Source organism: Pygocentrus nattereri, chromosome 18 (assembly GCF_015220715.1).
Source record: "Pygocentrus nattereri isolate fPygNat1 chromosome 18, fPygNat1.pri, whole genome shotgun sequence".
Classification (NCBI taxonomy): Eukaryota; Metazoa; Chordata; class Actinopteri; order Characiformes; family Serrasalmidae; genus Pygocentrus; species Pygocentrus nattereri.
In genome coordinates, this window is record NC_051228.1 from 20,338,168 (window position 1) to 20,352,281 (window position 14,114).

General features: G+C 39.6%; 1 protein-coding gene across 1 annotated transcript in view; it reads left to right on the forward strand.

Annotated features, from left to right (window-relative positions):
• Positions 1 to 3,514: 3,514 nt before the first annotated feature.
• Positions 3,515 to 14,114, forward strand: part of gnaz (guanine nucleotide binding protein (G protein), alpha z polypeptide) — an 85,950-nt gene continuing 75,350 nt past the window's right edge. The window contains exon 1 of the mRNA XM_017697271.2: positions 3,515 to 3,850. The gene's annotated coding sequence lies outside the window, so the exon portion shown is untranslated. The remainder of the gene's footprint in view (positions 3,851 to 14,114) is intronic.

Below are 14,114 nucleotides of genomic sequence, written 5' to 3' on the forward strand. Positions count from 1 at the left end.
CACTGTATTTGCAGCTCTGATGCATTAAACTTAATTTTGCAATTGTGCTGTGAGATTTCATAATAATAGCACTTACATTAAATTGCTGCAGATCTATCAAGGTAGAAGAGGATTTCCTATGACAGAGCCATTTTTAAAGAGCTCTTTACCATGCCACATTTCAGTTATGGAGACTGCAAGGTTATTTATTGATTTTATACACCTTTTAGTAATGGGTGTTGCTGAAACACCTAAGCTCAATAATTGGGAGGGGTGTCCACATACCTAGGTACTTGCATACTAGTGTATCAACTTGACTTGAATCTGTGCGGGCAGAGAATCTAATCATCAAATTACATTACTAAATGCAAAACACGTGCAATGTATTTTAATAGTAATTAAAATGTTTTGCAGTCCAATTTCATTGACTTGTGGTGAACCCTAAACAGAGAAGAAGTCAGTTCTGTGCTTGTGGCTCTTCCTTTTTCTCAGAAACCCAGCGATCTGCACATGCTTTTCTGGAAAGCTGCTTTGGAACAATGACTCTAGTAGAAATGACTGTACAAATAAAACTGAAGTGAATTCAGCTGTTTTAACCCCCCCTATAGAGTTCTGTGCAAACATTTGAGCCAAATTACATATTTTGTTAATTTTGTTTAAGTAAAATAACTAAACACAAAATCTGCAGCAAACTATTCTAATAATTGTTAAAAAAGGGGTTAGAAAAGGTTCATAGTAGATTTTGAGGTATATTTTGGATCATTGTTCTGTTTGTTCTTCAGTTTCCTGAGTGATTGTGCCATATTTGCTTCCAGAATTTCCTGATTTTTAGTGGAATCCATTTGTCCATCTATCCGTAGTATGTTTTCTGCGCCCCTTGCTGCCACACAACTCCAAACCCTCTGTAGATCCTCAGATGCACTTCCATGCTTAACAGACAGCAAGATGTTCTTTTTATCAAATGCTTCTTTATTTTCTCCAAACATACTCTTGGAGAGTTCCATTTTTAATAATCAGTCTACCGCATTTTCCAAACTGCCTCTTCCTTATCTTGGTGTAGTTTTTCATATTTCAGACGTTACCTTTTGATGTACAGGTGAGGTTTCCTTCTGATGACTCATCCATGCAGATCATGTTTGTGCAAACCATACTGCACAGTAGAACAGTGCACCACCAATACTGTCAGCTAAACCTTCTAGCAACAGCTTTGCTAACTTGTGTCACACTATGCAATGAAACTGAAAGACCACAAGATGATAAACAATGTGGTCTGTCTGCAGCTTGATATAGAAAGACGCTTTAAAAAACAAATCTAACACAGCAAATTAGCATACACTTTGTATTATACTGCTTCCGCAAATTGCTGCTGTCGGAAGAAAACCTTGCATCTTCATTTTTGATGTTTTTCAGTTTTTGAGATAATTTGAAAATGCCTTTTGTCCTTTACATTGTGTGTAAATTGCATGATGAAAGGATTAAAAGAAATAGCCCTAAATCACTTGGAAAAAATTCTGGTTCCATTGACTTACATTAAAAGTAGGCTTTTCCTTCTCCTGTAAAGTTACTATTTTGGAGATATGAGGTTCTGTTCTGACAACAGCAAAATGCAGACAACCAAAATCTAAAATAACCCAGAATCCCACTGTGTACAGTTGCATGCAAAACTTTGACCACCCCCAGTCAAAATACATGTTTTCTTGACTTCCAAAGTGAAAAGAAGTTAAAATATCCTCTTCAGCTCTTCAGGGAATAAACTTAAAAATGGCATTTTTAAACATTTTATCCTGTACACCATTTATTTGTTAAAAAATAAAATGCGCCATCACTTTTACACAGGCCACATTTTGTTTTATTTTTTCTAATGAATTAAATTCAGCATCCAGTAATTGTGCATTAAAATGTAGAAGTATGTAGTTTGTTTTCAAATCAACAAACCATGGGTAGCCAATTTTTTACATATGACTTTATAGCAAGCTTTAAAAATTCAAAATTAAATAAAATAATTTGAAGAATGTGAAGAAATAACAATTTTAACGTTGTGTCAAAGACATTTATGTACTGTGTTGCGTAATACCACTTTGTACCACAAGAGGCGACAGTGAGTCGGTGTAACAGTGAGTCTGCTACAATAGAAGCAAAACAAGAGTTAGCATTTGTGCTGCTTTCCATTACTAGAGATGGGAGGTCTCTCTGAGTAAAGGGATGAAGTTTGATGCTAAACCTGCAACATTTCTTCTAGACTTGTAAGTAAACAGTGAGAGGAATGAAAAGGGAGGGGGAGCAGGGTTCGAAATTTGGTAGGTTGTGTGATGTTACATATCGCTCTTTTAACCAGATTCACACTTTAAGCCTTCCAGTTTAATAACCATACATTTGCATACCTCACCACATACATGTGGACTCCTATGTCTTGTGTCTCTTGCCCCATTTGACATATTAGCTTCACATTTGCATGTTCCATTCCACCTTAATTGGCACTGGCAGAATGGAACTGAATATATTAGCTGTATGTTTGAATTTTCCGCCTTAAATGGCACTAGCAGAATAGAATTGTTGCACCATTTGACATATTAGCTTCATATTTGAATGTTCCACCTTAAATGTCGCTGGCAGAATGAAACTGCTACATCATTTAACACATTAGATTCATATTTTAATGCTCATATCCACCTTAAATGGCACTGGCGGAATGGAACGGCAGCACCATGTAAGATTAAGTGTAAGTTCTGAATAAGATGCTGGTGAATAAGATGCCAACTTCAAATCCGTGTGGCTTCGGGTCTTGAATAGATCAATACCACTTGGCCCCATGTGGCTCCAAAATTGCGGGTATGGGTCAAATTCGGCTTCAAATTCACATCTATGCAGACCTCTAGCTCAGACATCAGTGTATTTGCCACACCCATCCCTAAGAGCATGGTCCACAGGGGGCCCGATAGACCACTCCACACTCCTATTAGAGCAATGTATTAGAGGAGGAGGTTCGATGTTGGGAAACCGAGTAAGAGGAACCAACGCCTGCAAAGGAAGTGCTGCTTCAGACACAGGAACAGTTGGCACGGAAACAACGAATTATACCGATATCCAACCCCCAGCCTGCTGACATTCACCCTCCCCTTCTGCTCTCTCTCCCCATCTCTCTCTCTAACATGCTCTTTCAGCCATCAATGAAATCACAACCAAGCCTAGCGTGGAGAGAGGAACAGCAGGGCCGCCGTACATCTGTAAACACAGGCATGCAGTCCTCCACCTTCCCCCCTACTCCCATTTCATTTGTGTTTTTCTGGAGGCAGCTTTCTCTGCTCTCCTTTCTTTCCTTTCTCTCTCTCTCTTTCTCTCTGTCTCTCTCTCTCATTTCTCACTCTGTTTTTCTCATGGTTTAATCCTGACTGTTTTCCCCCCTTCTCCTTCTTTCTATCCCTGCCTGACTCCTCCCTCGGTTTCTCTCCCGCACGCCCTCTTTCTCTCTCTCTCTCTTTCTCTCTCTCTCTCTCTCTCTCTCTCTCTCTCTCTCTCTCTCTCGCTTGTACACACACACACACACACACACAGCACTACGCAAGCGCACACACACATACACGCACACACACTCACACGCCCTCCTCCTCCCCCCATCGCTGCAGTGTCTCTTAACTGCCTTGGAGCTAACAAGAGAGGAAATAGAACGCCGACAGAAACAGGCGGACAGAGAAAGACAGAAAGAGAAGACTGCTTTGTGAATGAGTGTGTGTGTGTGAGAGAGACAGGGAGAGAGAGAGAGAAGGAGAGAGATCTGAGGATGTTGGAGATTCGAGGCTCGCTCTGTCCTCCTCTCTGGCTGAAGGCTGGGCTGCGGTGCTGCCACTGAATGGACGGAAAACACACCGAAACGGTGAGGCCGCCCTTTGTTTTTCGCTGTTCTTCTCCACATACAGGCCAACCCACACTGCCTTTTCCTACCGTCTGAGCCGGGGTAGAGTGCCCTTGGTGTACTCCAGCCTCTGGAGGGTTTCAGCGTCTGGAGGGGAAGGATGCTGTTTTCCTCCATGGCGAAGGAGGTGATGTTCAGTGACGAAGGCTGATGGTATTGGCAAAGGTGGCAGCATTTGTTGTGTGTTGGTGGTATTGATGGAATTGACAGGGTTGCTGGAGTTGATGTTGATGGTTTTGATAGTGTTGTTGGTCTTCAAAATGGTGATGGTGTTAAATTATATTGTTGGTGGCAAAAGTGTTGATAATGTTGCTCATATTGATGGTGGTGATAGTGTAGCTGGTGTTGATGGTCTCCATGATGGTAATGGTCATTATTAGAATTGTTAGTGTTAGTAGTATTGAAATTGTGGTTGGTGTTCGTGGTCTCAATGATGATGGTGATGGTCTTTAATAGAGTTGTTGGTGTTGACTGCAAATAATGGAATTGACAATGTCGTTGGTGTTGTGTGTTGGTAGTGTTGGTAGTGTTGATTGTGTGATTGGTGTTGATCATACTGATAGAGTAGACAGTCTTCATGATGGTGATGGTCTTTATTAGCATTGTTGGTGTCAGTAGTGTAGATAGTGTGGTTGGTGTTGGTGGTCTCCATGATGGTGATGGTCTTTATTAGCATTGTTGGTGCCAGTAGTATTGGTGGTGTTGATACTGCCATTGATGTTGATCATACCGATAACGTAGATGGTCTTCATAATGGCGATGGTGTTTATTAGAATTGTTGTTGTCAGTAGTGTTGACAGTGTTGTTGATGTTTTTGGTGTTCATGGAATAGACAGTGTTCTTGGAGTTGAAAGGGTTTATGGTGGTAAAGATGTTGATAGTGTTAGAATTGTATGGTCTTAATGTATTGGTAGGGTTGTTTGGTGTTGATTATACTGGTGAAGGTGAAGATTTGACAGTCTTGATTGTTGATGGTATTAGATGTGTTTGAACTGGACACATATGAACTTTCAGTGGTGGCTGAGATTGAAAGGGTTTCATATTCCTGATTATACTTTCTATCATGGTAACCCTGAAATAAAGAGAGAGAGTGAGAGAGAGAGGGTCAGAGTGTAGTCACATGGCACTGGGTGTAGCATGTTCATTGCCACGCTTTGCTGGCTAATGAGTGTGAGTAGCTGAGGGAGGTGCACACCCCAGAGAGAGAGAGAGAGAGAGAGCAAGAGAGAGTGTACTTGTGCTGCCCTGCTGCTGTGTCTGTCTCTTTCTCCTTCTCTTTCTCACTCTCGGCAACAATAACAACATCCTCTACCTCACCATTGATCTGTCTCTCTATTGACAGTGGTGTGTGTGTGTGTGTGTGTGTGTGTGTGGCGGTGGTGGTGGTTGTGGGGTTTCGGTGCTCTGGGGGGTTTAATGGAGACAGAGAAGCCAGAGGGGCGGAGGTCGATGCAGCAGAAAGAAAGAGAGAGGAAAGGAGAAAGTGAGAAGGAGGTGAGAGATGGATGGAGTGAAGGCAGAAAGAAAAGGGAGGTGAAATGGAGTGAAGGGGCGAGGTGAAGTGAGAGCAAAGACAGAAGGAGAGTGAGAGTGAAGTGAAGGAGCAAATAAGAGAATGGGAAAGAGAAAAAAAGAGGTAAAAGAGAACAGATATAAGAGCGAGAGGGGGGAGAGGCGTAGGGAAGAGGTTAGAGAGAGTAGAGGAAGGAGACATTATCCTTCTCTTAATTAAAATCCTGCCTTTTTAAATCTCCAAACATTGTATATTTTTATTTCACTGCTGCACCAGCACAAAGTTTAGTGAACTGAATTAAGTACTGAAACTAAACGTTGATTTTAACTCGCATGTAACTGAGATGCAGAGAAGGAGTTTGTGGTTTGTAAGTGTAGCTCCACCAGTTTCTTGAAATTTCTGCATAATTCAGTGGTTGAGCTGAACGTCACTCAGAGTGGTTTGGTGTGCAGTGGTTTATTGCAGAGAGACTGGTGGTGATAGCAACCATGACTACAAAACTGATATGCAAAAGTGACAAAATTACGCATTTTGTTGATTTTCTATTTTAAAATAGGCTAATACGCCCTCCACAGATAACGCACTTAAATGATTTTAAGGCAGTTGTAAAAAAGTAGTTCTGGAACATACTGGAACAAATGTCATAACTTTTGCACAGGCCACATTTTATATGTTATTTTTTCCAATATGTCAATTTGTTTACATGTAGAAATTTAGAAACATTGGTTGAATTCCCCTTTGAGACATGTATTTGATTCTTTTTTGAGGCTGTAGACTGGGGCCTCGGAGAGTGGGCCTGGATGACGACTCCCAAAGTACAGTAATGTTGGCAAAACACTGACACACACATACACAGTGGACGCTGACTCTCAGCAGGGTCCCCGAAAAGCCCCTAATGTTGTGCTAGTGTTACTCACGCTGAAGAGCAGTGCTGTTAGCCTGCAGGGAGACAAACAGATGAAGAGAAGCTGAGGATGGGTTTAAATTTCCATCATTACTCCATAATCAGTGGCTATTTTATTTCGTAACGATTTTATAACGCAGCTGGACGGACAACATGCTGATAATCATCATGCATTCTGTTTCTCACAGTGGCATGGCTGTAAAGTCCTAAATAAAAATTGAAACAGCCCAACAGACGACGTAAATCATCTTCATACACAGCTTATTGCCTAATCTTAAAGGGGCCCAATTAAAGGAGAACCAACTTTTCCTTGCTTTTTTAAATATAAGAGTTGGATGTGGTGTGTAAACATTGCTGAGGTTTCTGAATACAGTCTATATATGGATTTTGTGAATTATTAGTTTGTGTGACATCACAAAAACCAACACTTGTACATATACATGGCTATAACATACATATATATATATATATACAGCCTAAAGCAATTTAGCTCCAGCCATTATCACTTGATTTGCAAGAATTTCAGCCTGGATAGGCTTTTAGAATGAAGACCAATACAGTGCAGCCAATGAGAACAAAGCTAATTTACATATCAGTTTTAAAGGTACATTAACACAGCTAAAATAGTCATGATATAAAACACAGCACAGAAATATTCTAAAAAAGAAAGTATAGCATATGGGCCCTTTAAATGAGGAAGAAAAATCTGTTGTTTTCCACATTAAAGCAAAACTATTTTGCTTAACCACGCCCACCCCAGGTTCCTCTATGACACAATAGTACCTACACTATGAAAAAAGAGGTTTTACTAATAAGTTCACTAATAAGTTAATTAAAACTTAAATATAATGTTTTTAGCAAGTGAAATCATCTTAAACCTAAACGTGTAGTATTTCTTATCAAAGGACTTCTGTGAGAATATTTTGTACTCGTTTAAATTATTTCCTTTTTTTTAATTTATTTATTATTTTAAGTAGTTTGTGTAGTGAAATGATCTCTATGGGCAGAGCATTTTGCTTATTTTATGAAGTATGATTGTGATTTATGATTGGCTGTCTTGTATTGTTCCTCATTAATAAAGCACTCAGAGCTGAAACAGGTCTCATACTTCGGTGTGAAAGACAGGCCTAAACCTCTGTTGGATGAATAGGCAAAAATATGCAACTGCAGTGTTTTTTAAATGACATCACAAAAACAGTGAGCTCAATATGGGCTGTTTTCCTAGTTTAGTTTCCATATATGAACTATATGGACTGTATGAATGATATTTTAACAGTGTTGATGAACTACATCAAACTATATCAAACAAAGATATATTGACTACATTTAAGATACTTTTACTTGCCAGAGAGCTGTTTTTTTGCAGTGTATGTACAGTTTATGAAAACCTTGTACAGGAGTTAAGCTCTTTGTGGAAAGCAGCTCTTTACGTGACTCTGCATTGAGCAAAACTGACCCTGTAATGTGAACCAAGCTGACCTCAGACTAATTATGCATTTTGAATCATATTGTTGAGTAAATAATAACAATATTAGGTTGCTGTTATGTGACCTTTATGTAAAATACAGATATATTTCAGGTCACATTTTGGGCTCAGATGCATTAAACTTTATTCAAATATTTACATTATTCAAACATTAATAAAATATATAAACACAATTACTGACAAAAACGCAAAACAAAGAAAACTATGTTGATGTCAGAGATGTTCACAAGTAGATTCATTCTGAGTGAGTCTCGAGTTTTGGGTAGAGAGTTGTAGTTTAGTCTTGTTGCGATATGCTACAATATGTAGCAAATGAGTTTTTTTAAGTAAAGAAGCAGCTTGAAACAGATGGTTAGCATGTCATTTATATAGCAAATATGCAAGTTAGCGGGTGCAGTAGCTAATCCAAATGGAGTTTGAGTAATTTTTAACTTAAAGAGTCAGCTACGGGCAAGATCAAGTCGAATCATGAGTCAGTTAGGGATGAGAACACATCATTTCACAAGTGAGTTATGGGTAAGTCCGACTCGAGTCACCTGTCAGGTAAAGACAAGTCGAGTCACGACTCCGTCAAGGACAAGACCACATTGATTTGCGAGTCAGTTAAGGGCAAGTCTGAGTCAATTTGTGAGTCTGTTAAGTTCAAAGCCTTGTCAATTTGCAAAAACTGTTCAGGTACTGTATTGAGGTTGGTGGTCCTAATTTAATCAGTTTTGATGGTGCTTTTTTCTTAGAACTTTCAAAAGTCTTCAGTCTCAAGTCCAAGCCAAGTCATGAGTCAGTTAAGGTCGAGGCATGTGTCAATTAAGGCCAAGTCCATTCAAGTCCCGAGTCAGTTACGGGCAAACCCAAGTCGAGTCATTTTTCACTTAATGCCAAAACTAAGTAAAGTCCCAAGTCAGTTATGGGAAAGCCTAAGTCAAGTCATGTGTCAGTTAAGGGCAAGTCCAAGTTGCGTCACGAGTCATATAAGACAAGACCACTTCTATTTGCAAGTCAGTCAACATCAAGTCCAAGTTGTGTTGTGATTCAGTTAAAGGCATGTCCAAGTTGAGTTGTACGTGAGTTAAGGGTAGATCCGAGTCAAGTCACGAGTCAGCCAAGGGTAAGTTGGAGTCAAGTCAGTTAAAGACATGCCTGAGCCAGTTAAGAGCGAGTCAGATTACAAATCAGTCAAGACCAAGTTTAAGCTGCAAGTCAGGGTGAGGCAAGTTGTGAGCTAATTATAGGCAAGTCCTGGTCAAGTCACAAGTCAGTTAAAGTTGTGTCAAAGTCATTAGCCAGTTAAGAACATATCTGAGCCAAATCGTCAATCAGTGAAAGGAAAGACAAAGTCGAGACACAATTTAAGGCACAGTTCGAGTCACGAGTAATTAAAGGACGACTCGTAGTCAAGTTGCAAGTCAGTTAGAGGTATGTCCAAGTTGTGTCAGTAAAGAGTGAGTCAAATTGTCAGGCAGTTAAAAATGAGCCCAAGTCGAATCGCGAGTCAGTGAGACAGGGTGACTTGAATCCCCATCTCTTTATAATATATTTAACTCGTGGAAATTACGTACAGTGAGGAAAATAAATATTTGAACACCCTGCAACTTTGCAAGTTCTCCCACTTAGAAATCACGGAGGGGTCTGAAATTTTCATCTTAGGTGCCTGTTCACTGTGAGAGACATAATCTAAAAAAAAATCCGCAAATCACAATGTATGATTTTTTAATAATTTATTTGTGTGTTACTGCTGCAAATAAGTATTTGAACACCTGTCAATCAGCAAAAATTCTGGCCCTCAAAGACCTGTTAGTCCGCCTCTAAAAAGTCCACCTCCACTCCACTTATTATTCTAAATTAGAAGCACCTGTTTGAGGTCGTTAGCTGCACAAAGACACCTGTCCACCCCACACAATCAGTAAGACTCCAACTACTAACATGGCTAAGACCAAAGAGCTGTCCAAAGACACCAGAGACAAAATTGTAGACCTCCACAAGGCTGAAAAGGGCTACGGCCAAGCAGCTTGGTGAAAAAAGATCAACTGTTGGAGCAATTATTAGAAAATGGAAGAAGCTAAACATGACTGTCAATCTCCCTTGGACTGGGGTTCCATGCAAGATCACACCTTGTGGCGTATCAATGATCCTAAGAAAGGTGAGGAATCAGCCCAGAACTACACGGGAGGAGCTACAGCCCAGAAACATTAAGCGACAGCCCAGAAACCTGGCTGATCTGGAGAAGATCTGTGTGGAGGAATGGGCCAAAATCCCTGCTGCAGTGTGTGCAAACCTGGTGAAAAACTACAGGAAACGTTTGACCTCTGTAATTGCAAACAAAGGCTACTGTACCAAATATTAACGTTGATTTTCACAGGTGTTCAAATACTTATTTGCAGCAGTAACACACAAATAAATTATTTAAAAATCATACATTGTGATTTTCAGATTTTTTTTTTAGATTATGTCTCTCACAGTGGACGTGCACCTAAGATGAAAATTTCAGACCCCTTCATGATTTCTAAGTGGCAGAACTTGCAAAGTCGCAGGGTGTTCAAATATTTATTTTCATCACTGAAGATTTTAATCAAGTAAAATCACAATTTTTTCAAATATTTCTGAGGCAGGATATTTTATGTAAAGGTCAAATAAGTCACCTAACATTGTTATTATTTACTCAGCAATAAAATGATACACACATGTGAATCAAGGACATGCAGTACATTACTGACTACATGCATACATGCACATGCATGTTGGCAGCAGGCGATAAGCAGCTATCGATACGCTCTTGATGAGTGTTGGATTTGTAAATCAATGGGACTTGATGGTCATTAAAGCGATCCTCGCTCAGAGCGTAGTTTGGAGAAGGAGGAAGTGCGGCACACTTCAGCACATTTCGAAATGAATGGCTTACATGAGAGTTGGTAATGGGTAGGCTGTTTTCTCACAGGGGAAATGCCAGCTTTTACACACGCTTATTAAAGAGCCAGTGCTCGAGTGCTTCTAACTGTTTCTGGCTCAACACGAGAGCCGCTTCGGCCAAACACCTCATCACGGTCCTTAAGAAAGCCGGCTGTGGAGCTAAAGCCTGCGTCAGCCAGAGAGCGCCGGGTTCCTTTGCTTTGTGCATGGCAGGTCTTAAGTGATATCATATGGTCATAATAATTCACAATGTGGAGGCATGTTATAGAATCTCACTTCCACTCAGGACAGGCTGGCTTTAAGATTCAATACAAATTTTTTATATTGTGTGTTTAAAAAGGTCTTCATTTGGCACAACTTGTATAAATAAAAGTTCTCATATATAAAATTTTCACCACCTACTTTCACGACCTCTAGAAATTATAGTCTCTTCACGAAAAAGCCCAGCCATTTGAGTGTGGGTGTGTCCACAGCATAAGCCACGCCCCTCTCTACTTCTTTTACTCTTATAGGCTGCACTCAGGTGCCTAGTACTGATCTTTGACAGCTGTTGCCCCAAAAGTTGGTAAAGAACAGACTCTTGGGAGAGAATAAGGGGCAACTGTTCTGTTTTACATTTCTGCTGAAAATAATATAGTAGCATTGATGTTTTTCAATATCAAATCATCCATACTAGCTAAAGTTGAACATGTTGGCTTTAGTTTACAGTTTGAGTGACTGGTATTATATATCAGTTCTGAAGTTTAAAAGTAGACTAACGTTCATGTAATATCATTTCGATGTACAGATGTTAGCATGCTATTGTAGTTAGCATATAGTACAGTGTAGTTTTTCTCTATGGGAAAAAATGCTGTTTCCCAAAATCACCATAGTAAACAACAATGCTTCCAATGTTACTTTTTGTACTGTGTGGCTTTTTCTTCTGAATATCACTGGACTAATTACGAGGTCATTAAGAAGCTGATATACTAGCACGCTAACATCTGTGCGTTGAAATAATGTTGCATGAACGTTAGTCTACTTTTAAACTTCAGTACTCAACTACCTCAGTGGAAAAAGCTTTGCTAGTTTGCGTGGAGTGTTTTGGTGACGTTGCCAGTCTTATGATGTTAGTTCAATATGTTGTAGTCTTAGCTCTTTAGCAAGTAGCAATATTCATATTTCAGCTTCTGAACAATCTTGTAATTCATTGTATTTGGGGTGATTTGGTGAGGTTGCCAGTCTTATGATATTCTGGAGTTCCTTGTACAGAGATGATGCCAACTATAGAATGATGCATGACTTCAGAGGTCCTTTTTGTAGTTTTGTCCATTTTTGTGTCATAGTTGATTTGGGTAATGAGGAAATTGTGTAAATGAATTCGATTCTATGCCAAACTGCTTCTTTACCTTTGTGGACATGTTACAAAATCATACTTTAACGCATGACATGTGTGCCAAAGTCAGAGATCGCAGTGGTGCGAGGTTGCTTCATGGGCGTAATGAACCACAATCTCAGTGAGAGCATGGAAAAAAACAACATTCTGACAAGTATCGGGTCAACAGGTCAGCAGGCCCCCCGGCTTCGTGGAAAAACGCCTCATGCTGAAAGGGCAGCTTCTGTGTAGCTAATGGACGTCAATCCGAAACAAATCATTAGCGGTAATCAAGCAGCCTGTTCTGAAAGCTAGCACATACTCATGCATACAGGAGCAGCAGTGGGGCATGCAGGTCTCTGTAAGGTACCATTAGTTTAGACAGGCAACTAAAGAGGTCTCATGGGAGAGTTTAAATGGAAGCTAAGCATTAAGACTACAGTCTAAAGACTGTGAGGAGAGAAGGAAAGTCAACGCTGGCAAATGTTGGCAGGTTTTAAACGAATCAATTGTCTATAGTGCCAACTGTTAGTCTTGGCTCTGTAGGTCAGTCCCATCCAAACTATTCAGATGTATCAGATCCATTTAACCTAATTTCCTGAATGTATCTGATTGGTTTTTATCTGCTGTCCTTTTTTCCGAATGTCTCTTATCAGTTGTAACGTTTTAACCCCTTAAAATCTCAGAATTATTACATACTAAGACTTATTTTTCAGTAATTACAGGAACTTCAATGCAAACTGGTTGAGCTATTCTTAGGCTATAGAAGTGTGTAATAAAACTTTGGGCTTGCTGGGCGGGGGGTTCAGGGGCTAACTGTTTTGAAAATGTATCTGATCAGTTGTCCCTAATTTCCTAGCTTTTTTAACTCTTTTCTAAAATGTATCTGATCAGTTTGTAGCTTTTTAAACTTTTTTTTAAATCTATTGGATAATTTTATTAATTTTCTCATTTTCTAAATTGTATATTTAAATGTTTTTGTTTTATGTTGGTCATTTTCTGAAATTTACCTGATCATGTTTTAGCTTTTAAACTTTTTATCCAAAATGTATCTGATCAGTCTTTGGCTTTGTGACTGGATTAAATTGTGCAGTCTGCCTGTTTGGGCTGATTTGATGATTTAATGCAATTCAGAACCCAAAACTGATCATGTAACACTTGAAAACCTGCATCGTGCTTGTGACGTGAGTTTCCTGTTGAACTGAGCATGCGTTCTTCACAACAGAGTTCTTTCTTTATGCAAAGGTAATTGTTCATTTTTTTTTATCACTAATTAGAATAATACACATCTGCAGAGAACAACCTACAACATCTATGAGCAGATAAATAGAAGCAGCTTGGACACTCCATCTGTTTGGTCAGTGCTGGAGCAGTGAGCAAGCTGCATGCCCGAATCATCACATACCTCAAAAGTTGGTAAATAAGCTCAAATAGACTTGCTTATGTTGTTTCTGATACTGTCTGATACTGATCATATAAAAATGGACAAAAGTACTGTGTGTAGATAAAATAGCAGTGGTGGCTGTGAGTGAGCCTCTGACACGCCTTTTGTAGGTAGATACAACCAAGTGAGCTCTTCCATTGGTTAAGACTTCAGGAGCTGAACTGAAGGCCTTACATGCTAGATGAGCTCCCAACATTATGAGGAAGAGACAGAGGAGTCAAGCATGTTTCTATTCACAATGGAACCAATTTTATGAGGAAAAGGGGTCACTCTTGGCCCTCTAGAGGTTCTAGAAACGTCACTGTCTGTCAATATGAGACGTAGCCTAACCAGATTTCAGGTAGTCGTTAGGAATGGAAGTGGCCATCTGGAAGCTTTGATTTTGTTCATTTTTGTGTCTTTGCTGATTGACTACATTTGCAAGTTTTTTTGTTTTTTTTTGTAAATTTATCTTTCATTGGACTTTTCATTATTAGGGTGTAAACTGAATGCCGATCATTCCCCGGAGTGAATTGAGGTGAAGCTCTCTGTGACCAGTCTGAAATAGCCACCACCGTCCCGACACAGACCTCTCGTCTTTCCTTCAGAACAATGTCCACTGAATGATTAAAAGCTGTTCA